The 24,092-nt window shown below is 35.3% G+C and overlaps 1 pseudogene across 1 annotated transcript in view; it reads right to left on the bottom strand.

The window, feature by feature from the left end:
* The window catches only part of LOC306651579 (high mobility group protein B3-like), a 75,638-nt pseudogene that overhangs the window by 50,315 nt on the left and 1,231 nt on the right, over positions 1-24,092 (bottom strand). Inside the window, exon 2 of the transcript in view lies at positions 23,377-23,485. The product of the transcript in view is annotated as a high mobility group protein B3-like (transcript). The remainder of the gene's footprint in view (positions 1-23,376; positions 23,486-24,092) is intronic.

A 24,092-nucleotide genomic window follows, 5' to 3' on the forward strand; every position in this document is an offset into this window, starting at 1 on the left:
ACAGACAATTCACAGAAGATCTGCAAGCAATCAACAAACATATGAAAAAATGTTCCACATCTCTAGTAATAAGAGAAATGCAAATCAAAACTACCCTAAGATTTCATCTCACACCAATTAGAATGGCGATTATCAAGAACACAAGCAACAATAGGTGTTGGAGAGGATGTGGGGAAAAAGGTACACTCATACATTGCTGGTGGGGTTGAAAATTAGTGCAGCCACTGTGGAAAGCAGTATGGAGATTCCTCAGAAAGCTTGGAATGGAACCACCATTTGACCCAGCTGTCCCACTTGTATGTAGATGTATGATTACACTAATGGTATGCCTTCACTTCATGTAGAAACAGAAACGACATATATCCCGTTTGTTTACAATAAAAATAAATTTAAAAAAAAAGTATGCCTTCCATGAAGTTTTGTAGTGTTTTCACATAGCTCCTCTACATGTCCTTTTAGGTTTACCTTCCCTTACCTTCTATTTTTCATTATTATTATGAGTATATGTTTTTTTTGCCATTTAGAAATACTAATTTATTAAAATATTTACTTCATTTATTGCTACTTTATTAGGCCATATTACTTTTAATAAATTGTATTGTTTTAGTACAAAATTTGTTATCATTTCTCTTTCTGTTTATAATTATTTTTAAATCAAAACAATTTTTTATTGTAAATAAGTCTCTATTGTAATAAATCAAACAACATAGATTTATATAGTAGTTGGATATTCATACATATCATGAAATTGTTTGCAAAGATTGGACGACTTTATTTTCTACAAGTGAATTTAATATCTAGATCAAAATCAAATGAAATTAGATTTCTTATCCAGTCAAGTCTCAGGTAATTCAGAGTTATTTTCCTCCCCCTATCATCACAACTTCTTACTGAGAAGTGTAAGGCCCCAATCATGTAGTTTCCCTTGGTCTGAGTAGGTTGTCCTGAGTTCTAGCCTGTCAAGAGCTGCTGAGTCTCAGTTTGTAGTGTCTTATGACAAAATATTTGGCTTTAGCCCTGAAATCAGGAAGTAAGGACCTCATGAAACAAATGGTGATGCCTTGTCTAAGCACTCCATATTACCAACTCTATTCTCAAGTACTTCGCAATTAAGCATTGAGAATCAGGATGAAGATCTAATAACTTTATATCCTCCAGGACTATGAGAAATAAATTTCTGTTCTTGATAAATTACCCAATCTGAGTTACAAATGCTCCTCTACTTTACAACCCAGTAAAGCTATTTCAGGTAGAAAATATCATGTCAAAAATGCATTTAATACACTCATCCTACCAAATGTCACTAAATAGCACAATACACTATGTAGCACCTATTGTTTACCCTTGTGATCACATGATTGATAAGTGTGGCAGTGAGTGATAGCATACTACCTACCACTAGCCTGGGAAAAGATAAAACTTCAAGGCAAAGTTTCTACTGGACGTGTATCACTCTTTCACAATATACAGTCAAAAAATTGTGAGTCAACCACCATAAATTCACTCTCTATATTCTATTGTAGCAGTACAAAATGGACTGAGGTGGAAATTGATACCAAGAAGAGAGAACTCTCTCTCTAACAAATATTTACAGATGTACAAACAGCTTTGGGACAAGTTAATGAAGTGAATTTTGGACAAAAGTCTGGTTGCCCTGAACGGAGTATTATAGGAACTTCTGGTGAGGACTCATAAGAAGAGGAAAGGTATAGAGAATGTCTGAATCCTCTTAGAGATTATGTAATTGTTTATGAACAAAATTTTATGGACAGTAAAGGTCATTCTGATGAGGTCTTAAATGAAAATGAAGAATATCATATTGGAAACTGGAGGAAAGACTATTCTTCTTATAAAGTGGCAAAGAACTTGGCCAAATTGCATCTATGTCCTAAGACTTTATGTAAGGTAGAACTTTAGAGCAAATGAACTAGGATATTTGGCAGAAGAAATCTCTTAAGGACCTAAGCATTCGGGTTGCAATGTGATTTTTTTATTGACTTATAGTAAAATGTAAGAAGAGAGAAATGACTTAAAGAAGGAATTTATAACTTAAAGTGAAGAATAATGTAAAAACGTGGAAAATTCTCAGCCTGGCAACATAGAGAATTTAAAAAGCATGATCAGAAGAAAAAACCGTGGATGTGGCCCACAGACCATTTGAGAAATAAATTATTATGGATAGAAGGAATCTAGAGGCTATTCATGAAGACAATGGGAGAAAGACCCTAAAGACATTTCAGAGATACTCAGGGCTTTCACACCCACTACAGGCCCAGAGTGCTAAGTCTTGAAGGCAGAATAATGAGAAGGGTTGGAGTACCCATGGGATCTTGGGGTTTGCTGCCCAGAGCAGCTTTGCTTTTCTGTCTGCCCACATCCCCCCACCATCTGGTGCATCACTCCTTCCTTGGCTACCACAGTTATGCAGGTGAAGCTCAGTCAACTGATGTAAAGGGTGCAAGTGAGCAAGTGAACAAGTGATGAACATTGGCAGCATTCATGTGGTACTAATCCCATAGGTATGTAGAGTGTACAAGCTATGGAGGAAATGGCTGTCTCCACCTGGATTTTAGAGGATGCCCCAGAGAGCCTTGGAGACTAGGAAAAGACCTGTTGCAATAGTGTAGCAGCCACAGAGAAGACTGGGTGTAACTGTGAGATTGGGGATCATGCAGAGAATCCTGACCAGAGCAGTGCTTACCAGAACCATGGAGTGAGACCACTCCCAAGACCCCTAAACCAAAGTCACCAGTGTACAGTGCTATAGGAACTTAAATCCATAAGAACTGAAGTGTGGGCTGCACCCAGCAAAACCATGGGGGCAGAGCTGCCTAAAGCCTTGAGGGCCCAATGTATACCCTAGTGTTTCCAAAAGACCAGACCCATGGAGCCATAAAGATTGTTTTCAAGCTTTAAGATTTAATGTCATTTGCCCTGTTCGGGACTATTTGGGATCTGTTATCTCTTTCTTCCTTTCTACTGCTCCATATTGGAATGGAAATGTCTATCCTATGCCTATCCCACCATGGTATATTGCTAGCATATATCTTAATTCCACAGGCTCAGAACTGGAGATAAATTGTCTTAGGATAAATCATGCTTTGAGTCTTATCTATGTTTGACTTAGATGATACTCTGGATTTGGGACTTTTGAATTGATTCTGGAAGAATTAAGTCATTTGGGGCTATTGTGATGGAATAAATGTGTTATGTATGTAAGAAGGACATGAATTTGTGGTGGCCAGTGGCAAAATACTATGGTTTGAATGTGTATCATACAAATTTTAGGTGTTGTTAATCCGATAGTAGTAATGGGTGGGGCATTTAAGATAATATTAGGTTATGTGAACTCCTCTCTCATGAATGGGATTAGGTGCCTTTATAAAGGGGCTTTGTAGAGGGAATTGACTACTCTGCTGCCTTCTCCCATGGGAGGATTCAGCAGAAAGGCTCCCACCCGACCCCAGATGCCAGTGCCTTGATCTTACACTTCCCATCCTCCATGACTGTAAGAAATAAAATTTATTCCACATAAATTACTCCACCTTGAGCTCATCTATTATAGCAAGAAAAAATGGACAAAGGCACAAACCCTCTACTTTTTTCCTGTTTGTCTGCTGCTTGGACTTTAAAGTAGATAGAAGAATTTGGTCATTACAACTTGTACCATGTGATGTAAACCATGTTTTGAGAATGGCAGAGCAATAACATGTATGACATATGGATACTTACACTGTTGATCACCTACCCTGATCACCTACCCTGAATTATATGAGAGAAAAATAAACCTACATCTTGTCTAGACCAATTTTTGTTTGTTCTCTTTTTTATAGAAGCATAATCATTTCCTTAACTGATAAACACAAAAAGTAAAAAAAAAAAACAATGAAAGAATATCTTTAAATTTTTAAGAGAAAGGGACAAAAGAACCCTAACATAAGCTATTGTTTATCTGATGGGGAAAGTGAAAAAATATGTATGCATACATAGTGTGATTTAGAGTATCATTTGTATGTGTATCTTGGGAAAATATTTAAGGAAGTCCTCTAAACAAATAAAAATGAATTTAGAGGGACTGGAGTTGTGGCTCAGTGGTAGTGTGTTTTTCTGGCATGTGTGAGGCCCTGGGTTCAATACTCAGCACCATATATAAATAAACAAAATAAAAGATCCCTTGACAACTAAATATATTTTTTTAAATGAATTTAGAGTAGTGTACTTTTTTTAAAAATCTATTTGCATTTTATGGGTAGAAAAAAATCAGTTTAACATTTTCAATGAATTTGCAAAAGAAGGGATCTTGCTTTCTTGAATAAAGCAAATTTTACCATGTGTTAGGGCATCAGAAACAACATTCATTGGTTAATTTTTCTATGTGAAATTATTCCCACATATTTTTTCTTTTTTATAATTTTTTATTTGTTATTTTTATATATACATGACAGTAGAGTGTATTTTTAAATTTTACATACATGGAATATAACTTATACTAATTAGGATCCCATTTTTTAAAATAATTACATTATCTTTATTAGGACATAATTCATAATGACAGCTAACAGATACAGGAACATTGGTACAAATTGAATCCTTTGTCCTATTTTTTTTTGTTAGAATATATATTACTATTTTGAGACTCTCTTCCCCATCTCTTCTTCCATCAGGGGCGACATGGAAATCCCTACCCATGTATTTTCTCCATATTTGACATTCCTTTGTCAATGGCCAAGTTCTCGTGGTTGTACATGATGTGGAATTTCACTGTTTGTGTATTCATATATGAATATAGGAAAGTTATGTCTGATTTATTCTCCTGTCTTTCCCATCCACATCTTCTCTTCCTTCCCTTCCTTCCCCTTTGTCTAATCCAATGAACTTCTGTTCTCCACCTGTCCCATTATGTGTCCCACATATCAGAGAGAAAATTTGACCTTTGGTTTTGTGGGATTGGCTTATTTTACTTAGCATGATAGTTTCCAGTTTCATTCAATTAGTGGTAAATGAATTAATTTTATTCTTCTTTATGGCTGAGTAATATTCCACTTTGTATATATACCACATGTTCTTAAGCCATTCATCTGTTGAAGGGCACATAGGTTGGTTCCATAGCTTAGCTACTGTGAATTAAGCTATAATCAACATTCATGTGGTTGTATCACTGTAGTCTGCTAATTTTATGTCCCTTGGGTATAAGCCAAGGAGTGGAACAATTGGATCAAATGGTGGTTCCATTCAAAGTTTTCTGAAGTATCTCCACACTGCCTTTCAGAGTGGTTGCACCAATTTGCAGTCCCACCACCAATATATGAATGTAATTTTTCCCCACATTCTTGCCAAAAGTTATTGTTGAATGTATTTTTCATAATTGCCATTCTGACTAGAGAGAGATAAAATCTCAGTGTAGTTTGAATTTGCATTTCTCTAATTGCTAGAGATGTTGAACATTTTTTTGTATATTTTTGGACTATTCATATTTCTTCTTCTGTTCAGTCGCTTTGCCCACTTATTGACTGTATTTTTTTTTTAGTTCTTTATATATTCTGGAGATTAATGCTCTGTCTGAGGTGTAGGTGGCAAAGATTTTCTCCCATTCTACAGGCTCTATTTTCATATTCTTGATTGTTTCCTTAGCTCCAAAGAAGATTTTTGGTTGGATACCATCTCATTTATTGATTCTTGAATTTATTTCTTGCACTTTAGGAGTCTTGTTGAAGAAGTTGGTTTCTAAGCTGACATGATAGAGAGTTGCACCTACACTTTCATCTAGTAGGCACAGGGTCACTGGTAGGGTTGTTTTGAATCTTTTAAATATGGAATCAAGTCATGGGCAAATAAGGACAGTTTGAGCTCTTCTTTTTCTATTTGTATCCCTTCAGTGTCTTTCATTTGTCTAATTACTTTAGAAAGGATTTCAAGGACTATGTTGAATAGAAGTGGTGAAAGAGGGCATCTCTGTCTTGTTCCAGTTTTTAGAGGGAATACTTTTAATTTTTCTCCATTTAAATGATGTTGGCTGTGGTTTTAGCATATGTAGGTTTTACAGTGTTAAGGTATATTCCTACTATCTTTAGTTTTTCTAGTGTTTTGAACATGAATGGTTGTTGAATTCTGTCAAATGCTTTTTATGTATCTATTGAGAGAATCATATGATTCTTATCTTTGAGTGTATTGGCCCCTGCTTGTTTATGAGTTCAATGTGAATTATATGTTTTTCCCAATTTCTTTACCTTCAGACTGTGAATGTCTTTGCCTATCAGGTGAGTCTCTTGGAGTCAGCATATTGTTGAGTCTTGTTTTTGAATCTGATCTGCTAGACTATGTCTTTTGATTGATGAGTTTAGGCCATTTACATTCAATGTTATTATCATAATATGATTTTTATTTGCTGTCATTTTGAGTTATTTATGGTTTTCAATTTGGATTAGTTTTTTCTTTGATTGAGTATTCTAGTCTCATTTCTCCCTTTGCTGTTTTTCACTTTTATTTTTCATTTTTCTTCATGAAATAACTTACTGAGTATGTTTTGTAGTACAGGCTTTCGACTTTTGAATTATTTTAACTTTTTCTATCATGGGAGATTTTTATTTCATTGTAAATTCTGAAGTTTAATTTTCCTGGGTATATTATTCTTGGTTAGCATCCATTTATTTTCAGAGATTGGAATATATTATTCAAAGACCTTGTAACTTTGAGGGTTTGAATTCAGAAATCCATTCTGATCCAAATTGTTTTCTCTCTAATTTTGACTTATCAGTTTTCTCTGGAAGCCTTTAAAATTTGATCAATTTTCTATATGTTCAGCATTTTCATGATAATGTGCCTTGGTGCAGGTCTGTTGTAATTTTATTTATTTGGGGTCCTGTAGGACTCCTGTATTTTATTTTCATTTCATTCTTAAGATTTGTAAAATTTTCAGAAATTATTTCATTGTGCATTTTTTTGATTTGTATCTCCAGGCCTTCATCTTTCCTGATACATCTTAAGTTTTGTCTTTTCATGTTATCCCATATTTCTTGGAAGTTCTCTTCATGGTCTTTTAACATCTTTTCTGTGTGGTTAACTTTAATCTCAATATTATATATTTTGTCTTCATTGACTGAAACTCTGCCTTCTATGTGGTCTATTCTGCTGGTGATGCTTTCCAATGAACTGTTAATTTATTTTATTGTGGTTCCTTCATTTTTAGGATTTCTGAATGACTCTTCTTCAGGATCTCTATTTCCTTATTGAAATGATCTTTCACTTCTTATATTGTCTTTCTAATTTCATTTCTTACATCATCTTTACCTCACAGATCAGTATAACTGTGAAGTTTCTGAATTCCATCTCTGACATTTCCTTTACTGTTGTGTCAATGGAGTCTGTTTTTGAGGTATTCTGTGTTGTTTTGGATGCTTTGTTCCCTTGCATGTTCATATTGTTTGTGTGTCTACCCATCTATCTGGATGGATCTGAAGCTTATGGGCTTATTTATCCTTTTATGTTACTAGTACCTCAAAGACTGTGAGGGAGCCCAATGATAGCAACAATGAAAATAATATATAGCTGTAGACTATGTACTTAGGTCCTATTTTGGTATCTACAGTGTTAATTGGTATAATATTCAAAAATAGTAGAATCATCAATTACCATCAGTCAAAAACAGTAAATAAACATGAATTATATCTGGGAGAAAATCAAACAATAGGTGTCAATGACTTCTGCCATATTAATAATTGATGCTAGGGGCAGACTTTGTATACATAAATTAGTATTAAGAGGTATTTAGTATAGAATTGCATATGAAGAAAGAAGAAGAGATAGGAGGGTATAAAAGTGTTTACAATTTCAAAGGGTGAATGGGGCAACTTACGATATGTTGTTAATAAGAAAGGCAAAGAAAAAATAGAAGTAACAACATAAATGAGGAGAGAGAGAATGGATTTGGCTGTCAGCAATAAGAAAGTGAGGAGACAAGAGAGATAAAGTAGTAGTAAAGACTACATAAAACAAAATCATAATATGCCAATCAAAATCCCTAACTCTCAAAGTACAGAGAATGGGAAATTAATACCTTCAAAATAAAGGCTAGAAATGAGGAGAGAGAAACAAATATCTATGTGTATATAAGTCCTTGAATCATTCAGTACACATTCAAATAAAACAAAAACCAAATATAAAAACAAAAACAAAAAGCCAAACAATAACAGCAAAAAAAAGAAAAAAAAAAAGGAAAAATCTTCATGAAAAATTGAGAAATTAAAGAGTCCTTTCCACTATGGTGGATAAAATAGTCAGTGAGTATATGTGTTCCCTATCTTTGCCCAAGGAATTTTCTTTTCATTTCTTCTTGAGCTATGAACTGAGTGTGGGAATATGGGCCATGGGCTGTTGTGATACTCACTGAGTTGAAGGTTGGGGTTTAAGACTTCCCAACTTCATATATAATTACATGACCAATGTAACTCTACATCATGTACAACCAGAAGAATGAGAAGTTATATGTATGTATAATATGTCAAAATACATTCTAACATCATATAAAAATAAATAAATGAAAAGAAAAATAAGTGAAACTCATAAAGAAAAAAAAAAAAAGACTACCCATATTTTCTTCTCAGGAGATTGTGTGGGCAGGCTATGCTGCAGGCTGAGTGTGAAGCTGATAGCTGGAGCAGGTAGGCCTGGCAGTGAAGTGGCATGCCAGGTATTCTGGATTGCAACCGGGCAATGAAGCAGCTGGACTGCAGCCAGGCAATGAAGTATCTGGCTGGGCCAGGCAGTGTGGTGGAGTGTTAGGTAGGCCTATCTAGCCTAGACTAGTCAGGCCAGGTTGCAAAGTGGCAAAGTGGCGACCCTGGCAAGCTGGACTGTGGTCAGCAGCATAGTGGCTCATCAGGCAGGCCTAGCTGGCCTAGGAAATGGAAGCAAGGCTGATAAGTGGTGAGCTGGGTGGGCCAGGTGGCAAAGCAGACTGGGTCAGGTGGACCTGGCTGTGAAGTTGTGGGCCAGGCAGGCTGGTTTGCGGCTGGGTGTCCACACAATTGGTTATGTTTGCCAGGCCTAACTGGCCTTGGTCAGGTAGATTAGCTTGAAGCAATGGGCTTTGCAGGCTGGTGGTGGAGATGTGGGCTGGGCCAGTCAGGCCTGGCAGGCTGTACCACTGGCCTAGTGGGTGTAGCAGTGGGCCAGGTCAGGGGCCAGGGGCTCAGGGTACTGAGAACTGGGAGGCTGGGGGGCCTCGGTCATGTGCCAGATTGGTGCTGGACCAGGTGGATCAGGGCTGGGTGATGTGCCATGTGAGCTTGGCCAGGCAGGCCTGGCAGTAAAGTGGTGGCCTGGCAGGCTGGGTTATGGGTCGGCAGTAGAGCTGCTGGCCTAGTAAGCAGAGCAATAGGTTGGATCAGGGGATTGGATGCTGGGCTCAAGTCGGTGCTTGACTGGTGCCGGACCTGGTGTGTGCCAGGACGTGAAGACCTGGTGGGTGCTGGACCAGGGAAGGTGCTTGGACCCAACAGGTGCCACCCTGGGTGGGCCCAAGGAACCTGGTGGGTGCCAGACCAGCCACTTGTTGGAACTGTTTGGCATGTTGAGAGCCTTGTGCTCTCACATCTGCCCTTCCAACTTCCTGACTGGCTGTAGCTGGCCTTGTTGTTACCCTCTGTAAACCACAGGACTCAAAGTGCTGGGGAGAGCTGGGATCCCACTAACCTCCCCAGGGTGAAATGCTCTCAGTTTCAAATTTTCCATAGGTTTGTTACAGTCAGTTAAGCCTTTGCTAGTCTCAGATAAGTTTACACGGACCTAGCCACAAACTCACAGATCTGGGTTACCAGTTCCCCTTGATGCCACTGCACTACAGTCCCAAGATTGTTCCAGGATCTACTCCCCAGGGTAAATTGATAAACTCAGGGCAACTTTTATTTTTGTTTTAGATCTGTTTAATGAAATGAACAGTCTGGTTTTATAGGACAGACAAAACTCAGGTCTCAGGATTTTTCACTCTAAGCCTTGGGGAGAAGTAATATTCCTTCTACTTGGGTTCTAGGAAGCCAAGCTAGGATAAAAACTGTTTCACCCTAATCCACTATCTTGCTCTACTTCTAGAGCAGTGTTCTTATCATAGATTATGATAAAATGTATGAGAAAATAGTCATAAGCAACTTTGTAATATGTGTAAATATGCATTAATAATAACTAATGATACCATGTAACTAAGGAATATTTAAGTGTTAAAGATTTTTTAAACAAAAATCATGATGTAGGCAAAACATAATTATTATGAGAAATGTAAACAATTAAACAATCTTTCAAAACACTGTATAGTAGTTATTTTTGTTGTTGGTTGTAGTAATGATGACTGATGGGTGTTTGTGTCAGGGTGCAGTGGAAGATGAATGTTCGCTAGTGAAGATGTTCAAATGTACAAAGTTGTCAATTTGCTTTGAGGTGAACAGAGTTGTGGGCAAGAACAGCACTTTGGTAAGAATATGTAGTTATTTAATATCAATTAGTAGTAACAGAACTTTGTGGTTGTCAGAGTTGAGAATAAAAGCATTTAAAAATATATATGTTACATTGTTAATATTTTAAGCATTCATCTTATTATGTGGACTCAAAAATAAACAAGGACATAGAAGATGTAAATAAAATTAGTTACAAGCCTAAGTGCATATCTGTATTTGTATAAATAAAAATAATTTTATCGTACGGAGAATGTAATTGTTATTTTTTTTCTCTCAGGCCATAAGAACATTTACCACAAATATAACCATAATATATTTCCAAAAGTAGAGATTTATGTTCTACATTTCATGATCAAAATCAATAATTCCAGAAATCAACTTCTTTTTCATTTTAATTTATTTTTATTGTAAACAAATGGGATACATGTTGTTTCTGTTTGTACATGGAGTAACAGCATACCATTCGTGTAATCATACATTTACATAGGGTAATGATGTTTGATTCATTCGGTTATTTTTTCCTTCCCCCCACCCTTCCAACCCCTCGTTTCCCTCTATACAGTCCCTCCTTCCTCCATTCTTTCCCCCCTCCCACCCCCCATTATGTGTCATCATCCGCTTATCAGCGAGATCATTCGTCCTTTGGATTTTTGAGATTGGCTTATCTCACTTAGCAAGATATTCTCCAATTTCATCCATTTGATTGCAAAAGCCATAATTTTATTATTCTTAACAGTTGAGTAATATTCCATTGTGTGTGTGTGTGTGTGTGTGTGTGTATATATATATATATATATATATATATATATATATATATATATATATATATCACAGTTTCTTTATCCACTCATCAACTGAAGGACATCTAGGTTGGTTCCACAATCTGGCTATTGTGAATTGAGCAGCTATAAACATTGATGTGGCTATATCTCTGTAGTATGCTGATTTTTAAGTCCTTTGGGTATAGACCAAGGAGTGGGATAGCTGGGTCAAATGGTGGTTCCATTCCAAGTTTTATAAGAAATCTCCACACTGCTTTCTAGAGTGGCTGCACTAATTTGCAGTCCCACCAGCAATGTATGAGTGTACCTTTTTCCCCACATCCTCACCAACACCTACTGTTGCTTGTATCCTTGATAATTGTCATTCTAATTGGGGTGAGATGGAATCTTAGGGTAGCTTTGATTTGCATTTCTTGAATTACTAAGATGGTGAACATTTTTTCATATGTTGGTTGATTGCTTGTACATCTTCTTCTGTGAACTGTCTGTTCATATGCTTAGCCCATTTGTTGATTGGGTTATTTGTATTCTTGGTGTAGAGTTTTTTGAGTTCTTTATATATTCTGGAAACTAGTGCTCTATCCGAAGTATGCATGGCAAATATTTTCTCCCACTCTGTAGGTTCTCTCTTCAGATTGCTGGTAGTTTCATTGCTGAGAGAAAGTTTTTTAGTTTGAATCTATCCCAGTTGTTGATTCTTGCTTTTATTTCTTGTGCTATGGGAGTCCTGTTAAGGAAGTCTGATCCTAAGCCAACAAGTTGAAGATTTAGACCTACTTTTTCTTCTATAAGGTGCAGGGTCTCTCTTCTAATTCCAAGGTCCTTGATCCATTGTGAGTTGCATTTTGTACAGGGTGAGAGATAGGGATTTAGTTTCATTCTGCTGTATATGGATTTCCAGTTTTCCCGGCACCATTTGTTGAAGAGGCTATCTTTTCTCCATTATAAGTTTATGGCACCTTTGTCTAGTATGAGAAAATTGTATTTATTTGGGTTTGTGTCCATGTCCTCTGTTCTGTACCATTGATCTATCTGTCTATTTTGGTGCCAATACCATACTGTTTTTGTTATTATTGCTTTGTAGTAGAGCTGAAGTTCTGGTATGGTGATACCCCCTGTTTCACTCTTTCTGCTAAGGATTGCTTTAGCTATTCTGGGTTTCTTATTCTTCCAGATGAATTCCATGATTGATGGTTCTATTTCTGTAAGGTACGTCATTGGGATTTTAATTGAAATTACATTGAATCTGCATAGCACTTTTTTTAGTATGGCCATTTTGACAATATTAATTCTGCCTATCCAAGAACATGGGAGATCTTTCCATCTTCTAAGGTCTTCCTCAATTTCTTCCTTCCATGTTTTGTAGTTTTCATTATAGAGATCCTTTACCTCTTTGGTTAGATCTATTTCCAAGTATTTTATTTTTTTGAGGTTATTGCAAATGAAGTTGTTTTCCTCATTTCCCTTTAGATGTTTCATTGTTGCATATAAAAATGCTTTAGATTTATGCCTGTTGATTTTATAGTCTGCTATTTTGCTGAATTAATTAATGAGGTCTAGAAGTTTTCTGGAGGAGTTTTTTGGATCCTATAAATATAGAATCATGTCATCAGCAAATAGTGACAGCTTAAGTTCCTCTTTTCCTATTTGTATCCCTCTAATTTCTTTAGTCTGTCTAATTGCTCTGGCTAGAGCTTCAAGGACAATGTTGAATAGAAGTGGTGAAAGAGGACATCCCTGTCTTGTTCCCGTTTTTAAAGGGAATGGTTTCAGTTCTTCTCCATTAGGAATGATGTTGGTGATGGGCTGAGCATAAATAGCCTTTACAATGTTCAGGTATGTTCCCACTATCCCTATTTTTTCTAGTGTTTTGATCATGAAGGGGTGTTGTATTTTGTCGAATGCTTTTTCTGTGTCAATTGAAATAACCATCTGATTCTTATATCCTTAAGTCTGTTGACATGATGGATTATGTTTACTGATTTACAGTTGTTAAACCGTCCTTGCATGCCAGTGATGAACCCCACTTGATTGTGGTGCACGATTTTCTTAATATGTTTTTGGATACGGTTTGCCAATATTTTGTTAAGATCTTTGCATCTATATTCATCAAGGATATCAGTCTAAAATTTTCTTTCCTTGATGTGTTTTTCCTGGTTTGGGTATGAGGGTGATATTAGCATCATAGAATGAATTTGGTAGGGTACCCTCCTTTTCTATTTCCTGGAATACTTTGAGAAGTATTGGAATGAGTTCTTCTTTGAAGGTCTTATAGAACTCAGGTGAGAATCCGTCTGTTCCTGGGCTTTTCTTGGTAGGTTTTTAATGCTTCTTCTATTTCATTGCTTGATATTGATCTGTTTAAAGTGTATATGTCCTCCTGGTTCAGTTTGGAAGGAGAATATGTCTCTAGAAATTTGACAATGTCTTCGGTAGTTTCTATTTTGTTGGAATACCGATTTTCTAACTGGCTTATCTTTATGTTCTGTATCTCAGTGGTATCTGTCATGATATTTCCTTTTTCAACATGAATTTTAGTAATTTGAGTTTTCTCTCTTCTTCTCTTTATTAGTGTGCCTAAGGGTTTGTGTATTTGTTTACTTTTTCAAAGAACCAACTTTTGTCAATTTTTTGAATTATTTCTTTTGTTTCAATTTCATTGATTTCAGCTCTGATTTTAATTATTTCCTGTCTTCTACCACTTTTGCTGTTATTCTGTTCTTCTTTTTCTAGGACTTTGAGCTGTAATGTTAGGTCATTTAGTTGTTGACTTTTCATTCTTTTCTGGAATGTGCTCCATGCAATGAATTTTCCTCTTAGTACTGCTTTCATAGTGTCCCAGAGATTTTGATATGTTGTATCATTGTTCTCATTGAACTCTAAGAATTTTTTTATCTCTTCTCTGATGTTTTCTGCAATCCATGTTTCATTCAATAGCACATTCTTTAGTCTTCAGGCATTGGAGTAATTTCTGTTTGTAGTAATTGATTTCTACTATCAGTCTTTTATGATCTGACAGAACACAAAGCAATATCTCTATATTTTTGCATTTCCTAAGGGCTGCTTTGTGGCATAACATATGGTCTATTTTCAAGAAGGTTCCATGTGCTGCTGAGAAGAAAGTGAATTTGTCTGTTGATGGATGGAATATTCTATATATGTCTATTAATTCTAGGTTATTGATTGTGTTATTGAGTTCTATGGTTTCTTTGTTTGGTGTTTGTTTGGAAGATCTATCTAGTGGTGACAGCGGTGCATTAAAGTCACCCAGAATTATTGTGTTTTGTTCTACTTGATTCCTGAAATTGAGAAGGATTTGTTGGAGGTACAGGGATGCACTGCTCTTCGGGGCATCAATATTTACTATCATTATGTCTTCCTGATTAATGGTTCCCTTAAGCAGTATGAAATGTCCTTCTTTATCCCTTCTGACTAACTTTGGCTTGAAGTCCACTTTATCTGATAGAAGGATGGAAACCCCCACTTTTTTACTGAGTCCATGTATGTGGTAGGTTTTTTCCCATCTTTTCACCTTTAGTCTGTGGATGTCTTTTTCTATGAGATGAGTCTCTTGCAGGCAGCATATTGTTGGGTCTTTCTTTTTAATCCCTTCTGCTAGTCTATGACTTTTGATTGATGAGTTTAGGCCATTAACATTCAGGCTTATTATTGAGATATGACTTGTATTCCCAGTCATTTGGGCTTATTTTTGGTTTTTAATTTGGCTTGGTTTCTCCTTTGAGTGGTTTTTCTCTAAGGTAGTACCTCCCTTTGCTGACCTACATTGTTGTTTTTCATTTCCTTCTCATGGAATATTTTGTTGAGAACATTCTGTAGCACAGGCTTTCTATTTATAAATTCTTTATCTTTTGTTTATCATGGAAGGATTTTATTTCATCTGCAAATCTGAAGTTCAGTTTTGCTGGGTATAGGAATCTTGGTTGGCAACCATGTTCTTTCAGAGCTTGAAATATTTCGTTCCAGGCCCTTCTAGCTTTTAGAGTCTGGGTTGAGAAGTCTGCTGCTATCCATATTGGTTTCCCCCTATATGTAATCTGATACTTTTCTCTAGTGGCTTTCAAAATCCTATCTTTATTTTGAATGTTAGGCATTTTCATGATAATGTGCCTTGGTGTGGATCTATTGTGATTTTGTGCTTTTTGTGTTCTGTAAGTCTCTTGTATTTGATTTTCCATTTCATTCTTCAGGTTTGGGAAATTTTCTGATATTATTTCATTGAATATGTTGTTCATTCCTTTGGTTTGTATCTCTGTGCTTTCCTCAATCCCAATAATTCTTAAATTTGGTCTTTTCATGATGTCCCATAATTCTTAGAGATTCTGTTCATGATTTGTTACCATCTTCTCTGTTTGGGCAACTTTATTTTCAAGATTAAATATTTTGTCTTCATTGTCTGAGGTTCTGTCTTCCAAATGGTCTAGTCTTTTGGTGATGCTTTCCATTGAGTATTTTATTTGGTGTAGTGTTTCCTTCATTTTAAGGATTTTTGTTTGTTTGTTTTTTAGAATCTCTCTCTATGTTGAAATGATCTATTACTTCCTGCATTTGCTGTTTCATCTTATTGGGATTATCATTCTTTGCCTGCATTTTCTCTCTTAACTCATTCTTTGCTTCGTGAATCATGTTAATCATGTATAATCTAAAGTCCTTTTCTGACATTTCTTCTACTGTACTGTCATTGAGTTCTATTAATATAGAATCTAGATTTGTTTGGATCATTTCTTCCCTTGTTTTTTTACGTTGTTCATGTATCTTCCCCTCTAGCAGTGCAGATCTGGGGTATTGCAGATTTCCCCCTAGGCTTATAGTGGCCCTATAGGTTTCCAAATCCTTTTCTGACAATGAGCTTCAAGTCTCTAGTAGGCGTCTCAGGATGGGATTTGCCCCACCTAAAGATCGGAGCTACGGCTTCCAGGTTTATCCAAGATTGCCACTCTGGCTTCCAAATGTGTTGGCAAATGTGGAGCTGCAGCTCAAGGTGTGGACGTGGTCAGCTGGAGGTCCTGGATGTCGGGTGTGTTTGGTGTGGTTGTGGGATCCTGGAGGCCAGGTGCAATCAGGCGGTCTGAGGTCCCAGTGATAGGGTGCAGTCAGTTGGTCTGGGGGTCCTGGCAGCATGGAGCAGTCAGTCGATGTGAGGGCCCCAGAGGCAGGGAGTGATCAGTCGGGCTGAGGGATCCTGGAGCCGGGCCTAGTCTGGACAGGGGTCCTATGGGGCCTGGCTGTTTTCTCAAAATTGCGGCAGTCACGTGTAATCAAACCTGCAGGTACTGCAACAGTGAACTTCCAGGCAACAGCAGGCAGCTGGTGCTCCACTGGTGGTTGGCAATCAGTTTGCTGACTATTGTTGGACGATCAGGAGCTGAACCTCGTGTGATGGGTGATAGATAGGTGTAAGGCAGGTGATGCACAGGTGAGAGACCGGCAAGTGGCTGAAATCAACTTGTTAAAATGATTCTAAATAATATTTATTATTTGAAAATTAAGCAATATTTTTGACATAGTTTTGAATCAAAACGGAAAATCAAAACTGAAAGAATAAATTATTTTGAATGTAACAGAAAGACTACCTCATATTCAAGTCTCTGGTAATGAAGGTATACGTATAGGAAAATGTATAGCTTTCAAATTTTATTTGTTCTTTTTAGATATACATGACAGTAGAGCATATTTTGACATATTGCACATGCATGGAGTATATCTTACTCTAATTAGGATCTCATTCTTGTGGTTGTACATAATGTGCAGTTTCCCTGATGGTGTATTAATATATGAACATAGGCAAGTTATGTGTAACTCATTCCACTGTCTTTCTTATTCCTATCCTCCCTTCCTTCTTTTTGTTCCCTTTTGTCTAATCCACTGAACTTCTATCCCCCACGCCCATTGTGTGTTAGCATCTACATATCAGAGAGAATATTTGACCTTTGGTTTTGTATGATTGGCTTATTTCACTCAGCATGATAGTCTCCACATCCACCAATTACTGGCAAATGTCATAAATTCATTCTATTTTATGGTTGAGTAATAAAATATTAAATGTGCAAGACCTATAAAATTATTCCTTAAATCTATTAAAGTAAAACAAAATGCATGTGCTTTTCTTTTCTTCTTTGTTGCTTCCTTGTGGATTGGCACAGGACAGACAGATAACTGACTGCTCATATTTAAATCTACAATCCACTGGAACTTATGATGTGATATAGGGACACCAAATGTAATTTTTCTATCTGGATACCAATTGCCAACCCTTCCCCCACTGCTCTGAAGTTTCTCCTTTGTCGTTAATAAAGTGTTCACATAATCTTAAACCTGTTTGTTGACTATTTTATTCCATTGATATGTTTGCCTTATACCAGTACTCTACAATTGTATTGCTGTAATTTAATAATAATTATTGATATTTCATGTGGTAAGTCCACCCACCTTATCTTCTGCTAGAGTATAAATTTTATAAATGCAATGTCAATTTCTACAAAACTCTGTTGCTGAATTTATATCAATTTTGGAAGAATTTATATGTCAATTTGTGGAGAATTGATTTTTTTATACATGAGGACTTATCAGTCATAAATACATCTCTATTTACTTAAGTCTTTAATTTCCCTCAACAATGTTTCATATTTTTCTGTATAAACTTATTGCACATCTTTTGTAAGATTTATTTCTAGGTAATTGATGTTCCTTCATGTCACTGAATTAATATGGCTTTTTAGTATTTTATTTTGTAATAAATGATGGCGACTTATTTTCTCAACTTAACCAAATCAGTTTATTATTTCTTGTTTCCATGAAGTTCAATATAAATATCTTATATTGCGCAGTTTTTCATGTCAGCTGAACTCCATTTATTTGTACTGCAGTAACACCCTCGTAATGAGATCTACTCACAGGAAAATGTTAAGTGCATGATTTAGTATTGTTAACTCCAGGCACAATGTTTTGCAACAGATCTCTAAAACTTATCCATCTTAAATAACTGTAACTGAACAGCATCTTTGCATTTCTCCCCATCCTAGCTACTGGAAACAAGCATAATGCTCCCTGTTTCTATAATTTTGGCTATTTTAGATATCTCATCCAAGTGAAAGCAGAAGTATTCGTCATTATGTGCCTGGCTTATTACACTTAGCATAATGTCCTCTAGGTTCATCCATGATGTTGCATATGGTGGGAGTTCCTTTTAAAAGCTGAATAATATTCATTCCATTGTATGTATGTGCCATATTTTCTTACCCACTCATCTGTTGGTGAACATTTTGGGTGTTTTCCTTTCTTAGCTATTATGAATGATGCTTCAGTGAACATGGAAGTTCCCATATCTTTTTAAGTTCCTGATTTCAATACTTTTGGATGAATATCCAGAAGTGGGAGGGCTGGATTATATGGTAATTCTATTTTGTGGATGCATCATATTATTTTCCACAGGACAAACGCTATTTTACATTACTATCAATAGTGTACAAGGACTTCAATTTCTCTACATTCTTGCCAATAATTATAGTCTTTTAAAAATAAATCCATTTTAGCAGGTGGGAAGTGATATCTTATTGTGGTTTTGATTTGTATTTACCTGATAAGGAAGTTGATCATATTTTCTTATACCTGTTATACCTGTTGACTTATACCACTTGTCTTCTTTGGAAAAATATCCATTTGGGTTATTTGTTCATTTTAAAATTAAGTTATGGAGTTTTTGGTTATAGAATTATTATTGAATTGTGCAGTTTCATATTATGGCTTGGAAATATTTACTCCCACTCTGTTTAGAATGCCTTTTCATTCTGGTGATTGTTTCTTTTGTTATGCACAAACTTTTTAGTTTGATGCAATTCCATTTGTTTAATATTGCTTTTGTTGCTTGTATTTTGGTGTCATATCAAAAATTTGCCATGTCCAATATCATGAATTTTTTCCTCCTGTGTTTTCTTCTTGGAGTTTTATTGTTTCCAGTCTTAGAATCCTTAATCCATTTGAGTTGATTTTTGTGTATGGTGTAATATAAGGGTCCACATTAATTCTTTTAGATGTGGATTTCCATGTTTACCAGCACAATTTGTTGATGAGATTGTCCTTTCCTCATTGCATTTTCATGAGACCATTTCCAAATATCAGTTTAATAGACATGCAAATATATATGGGATTTTGGAGGGTCTGTCTATCCTGTATTTTCATACCCCTATCATATTTTTGACAATTACTATAGGATTATATGTTTTAAAAATATATTTTGTGATATATTTTGAAGACCCCATCTGTGTTTTTAAGATTTGTTTGGCTAGCCAGGGTGTTTTGTGTTTCTGTATAAATTTTAAACTTATTTTTGTTTTCTAGTTCTGTCAAAAATTCTATTGGGTTTTTGTGTGGGATTGCATTGAATCTGTAGATCACGTTGGGTATTGTGAACATTTTAAAAATACAAATTCTCTGAATTTATGATCATAGAAAGTCTTTTCATTTATTTGAAAGGTTATCACTTCATTTATCTTTTTAAATTTCATTCACCAATGGTTTTTAGTTTAGTATATTAGTCTTTTCTTTGTTAAATTTGTTTCTAAATATTATATTCTTTTTGATACTATTGGAAATTGAATTGTTTTATTAATTTCCTTTTTTATGAGTTTATAATTATTATGCTGTCTTTTGATAAAAGTATTTAATACTAACCTAGATTGATTTACCAGTTTATTCCTTTATGTTATGCTATGTGTGTGTATGTAGTCTATATCTTAAGAAGAATTTCCTTATTCCAGAGTCATTAATTCATTTTTACCAAAGAGCCTTCAAAAGTCATTTAGGTTTATATTTCTCATTTATTACTTTAATCCACGTAGAATTATTTTTCATGAGATATAATTTCTTCATGTTTTTCATATGGATAATTGATTATACCAGGGAAATTTATTGAAAAGTTTATCCTTTTCTTTAGGACATGCAATGCCTTGTCTGTCATAAATCAAGTTTTCATATATATGTGGAATATGTTTTATTATATTTGTAGAGGATATTTGTGTCTTTCATTTAATAATTTGCTACTCCTAGGTTGTGTTATAGTTTGACATCTTTCTTCTTTCTTAATTTTGGTTTTTATTACTTTATGCTAGAACTGCTTTTGTTGTACCTACAATTTTTGATATGCTGTATTATTTGTGCCAAGATACATTTTGATTTCCTCTTTGCTTCACTGGATTTTCAGAGGTACATTTTTAAATTTTTGTATATTCATGTTTTTTCCAATTTTTTTCTCTTATAGTATCAGTTGCAATGTTCCTTTTTAAAGTTTTTATTAGTGCATTATAGTTATATATAACATTGGGGTTCATTTTGACATAATTATGCATGCATGGAATGTAATTTACTCTACTTCAGTCTCTAGTGCTTCTCTTTTCCCTCCTCTCCACTACTGGGATTCCTTATATTTATTTATAGACTTTTTAGCTATTGCTTTATAGATACACAAAGGTAACATTCACTATGGCATATGTATATATGTACATAGCATAATTTGGTCAATTTTATTTTAACATTTCTCTCTTTTCTCTTCCCTCCTTCCTCTCTCTCAACCTACCCTTCCTCTGTTCCACTAATCTCTCTTATCTTTCTTTTGTCTATTGTTTTTTTTATTGGAGTCTTCTTTCTTCTTTTCTTTTTTTTATTGGTTCGTTTTAGTTATACATGACAGTAGAATCCATTTTGACATAATCATAAAAGCATGGGATATATCTTGTTCTAATTTAGACTCCAAAACTTCTCCTTCCACTTTCCTCTCCCCACCCTCTACTCTCTTCCCTCTATTGATTTTTCTGCCATTTACCCATAATTATTTTTTAATTTGTTTCTTATGGATGTACAAAATAATGAAATCCACTATGGTATATTCATATATGTATATAAGTAATCTGACCAAAGTTTTTTTTTTTTAATTTTGTTTATCTTTTCAAATATCCAACTGATTTTTCTGTTATTGTTCTTATTGTTTTTCTTATCTATATTTCTGCTCTAATTTTTATTATTAACTTCCTTCTCCTACCTTTGGATTTAGTTCATCATGTTTTCTCTAGTTCCTTGAGGTGTATGGTTAAGTTTTTTATTTCGGGTCTTTTGTTTTTCTTAATTTAGGCATTTATAACTATAAAATTTCCTCTTAGAACAGCTTTTGCTGAGTCCCATGAATTTTAAATGCTGTGTTTTTATTGTTGTTTGCTTTAAGATAGTTCTTAAATTTCCTATTGGCTTTGTTTTTGCTTCATTGGCCAGTCAAGATTGTGTTGTTTAATTTCCACGTTTGTGAATTTCCAATTTCTCTTTGTTATTGATCTGTAGTTTTATAGCATTGTGGTTGGAAGATACTTGATATAATTTGAAACTTACTGAATTTGGTGAGACCTGTTTTGTCACCTAACATATGATCTGTGCTGCAGAATGTTCAGTGGGTGCTTGAGAAGAAGCTGCTGCATGAAATAGTCTATGTGTATCTGTTCCATTTGTCCTGAAGTATAGATAATTCCAGTGTTTCTTTATTGATTTTCTATCTGGGTGAACTATCCATTGTTAAAAAGGGGTTTTAATGTTCTATACTGTTATTGTATTGCTGTCTATTCCTCCTTTCAAATCTATTATTTGCTTTATATGTTTAGGTGTTTTGCTGTTGGGTGTGTATATATTTAAAATTCTTATTATATCTTTTTCAAATATTAATCCTTTTAGTATTATTTAATGCTCTTTGTCCTTTAAGAGAGTTTTTATGTAAAATCCAATTTGTCTGATATAAACCTAACCACCTGTACTTTCATTTGGTTGCCATTTTTATGAGATACCTTTACCTAACACCTGTCAGCCTATGTGTATTCCTGAAGCTAAAGAGTCTTATAGGCAGCATATAGTTGGATTTTATATTTTATCTATCCAGCTATTCTGTATTTTAATTGGAAAATTACTCTACTTTTATTTAATTATTGATAGTTAAGGACTTACACCTGGCTCTTTTACAGCTTTTAAAGTATCCAAATGTCCATCTTTTGTATTACATTTGCATGGTATACCACCATCTTTTCATTTTCTGTGGAATTCCTTACTTAGAAAGTATGTTTCTTGCAGACCACATAGAGTTGGGTCTTATTTTTTAATCCAATCTGCCAGTCTGTCTTTAATTGGAGAATTAATACTATTTTCATTCAGTGTTATTATAGAGAGTTTTCCTGAGGGTTGAGAAAATTTTTCCTATTATTTTACAAAATAGGTTGTCTATGTCATTATCCTATATCTCTTTTTCTTCCTCAATACCTATTCAAACTGTATCTCTTAATGTTGTTCCAGAGTTTTTGTTATTATGATCAGTTTCTTGTTTTTTTATTTGTTACTTTATGAACATTAAAGTTCAACCATTTTGTCATCAAATCCTGAAATTGTGTCTTTTGCTTGATCTAATGTATTGGTTAGCACCTCAACTGTTTTTTTTTTTTTGTTTGTTTGTTTGATTTATGGTACTTTTCATTTCTGAGATTTTTAGTTTGTGTTTTGTTTTTGATTGAGATTTCTTCTGCTATTTGATTAGATGGAAACACCACTTTCCAGAACTTCAGTTTAATATATACTAATATGGGTAGGTTTTTGGGACACAATTACAGTTCATTTTGTTCCTTCTCAGTTCAAACCTTACAGACTCAACCTGTTAGTGGAGTGTTTAGCCTAAGCTCCACCGCTACTTTCCTGCTAGCGTGTTAAAGGAATGTCAGTCCACTGCAGAGCTAATTTCACCCTCAATAGCTCTGTTTTTCACATGAGGATAGGGATATGACAATAGTAGGAGCCTCAGAACTCTCTCAGCTAAGCATTTCATTCACAGAGTCTATGGACCAATGCAGATTGTGCTGTACCTCTTGTTCCAAGAGCCTAAGTCTATGTGCTGATAGGGTGTGTGTGGGAAATGTCCAGGTCATGGCAACAGGTCCTCCAAAAACCTCTGGGCCTGGGGGAGATAGATTTATTCAGACTTCACTGTGTTGGGAAGCTGTGGGCAGCAGCTTTCTACCCAAATGAGACCTGTCCCATGCCTTGTTTCTCATCACAGAATTCAGATAATCATTTTTAAAAAGAAAGTTCCCTCTACCTCTCTCTGATCTTCAGACCTGCAGACCATCAGCTTCACTTCTTTCACAGCCCAGTGTTTCCCACAGGTCTGTTCCACAGCTCCAGCAATGAACCCATATTGTCTCATGGTGTAGGTACCCATCAACACTGTGAGAGGGAAATCATAGACAATCATTGGTTTTTGGGCACGCATGTGTGCATGCCCTCATACACATACACATACAGCAAAGCAATAGGAGAAAAACAGAAAATAAAATTGTATGGGTTTAAGATGTCTCACACAGAAAGTGTAAACAATGAGAGAATTTTAAACTGGCTCCCCTCCTGATTTTCACTGAATTCACTTTGAAGTACTGGGCCTCTCATCTTGCACCAGCTCCCTATGAAGTATCTTAGTCTCTTTTCTGATCATATGGCAGCTTTGCCTGACAGTAGACCTGACATTTATTGAATTTATTGGGAAATTTGTTTTTAGTGGTTGCTAATTGATTCATAGATTAGTATATCCATTACTTCTAGCAAATTCTAGAACATTTTTATCATCCCCCACAAGAAATCCTATACTCGTTAAGAGTCCTACTCCATTCTTGACCCCCCCTCCTACCACCAACCTCTGAGAAGAATTGATCTATTTTCTTTCTTTTTAGGTTTGCCCATCCTTATTATAAATTTGTTTATCAGACAATTCATAAATCTCCATTTCTTTTGAGTCATTTACTTATTTAAGTTGTTTCTCTAGTAGTGTCATGCTTCC

The sequence above is a fragment of the Sciurus vulgaris genome, assembly GCF_902686455.1.
Source record: "Sciurus vulgaris genome assembly, chromosome: X".
Taxonomy (NCBI): domain Eukaryota; kingdom Metazoa; phylum Chordata; class Mammalia; order Rodentia; family Sciuridae; genus Sciurus; species Sciurus vulgaris.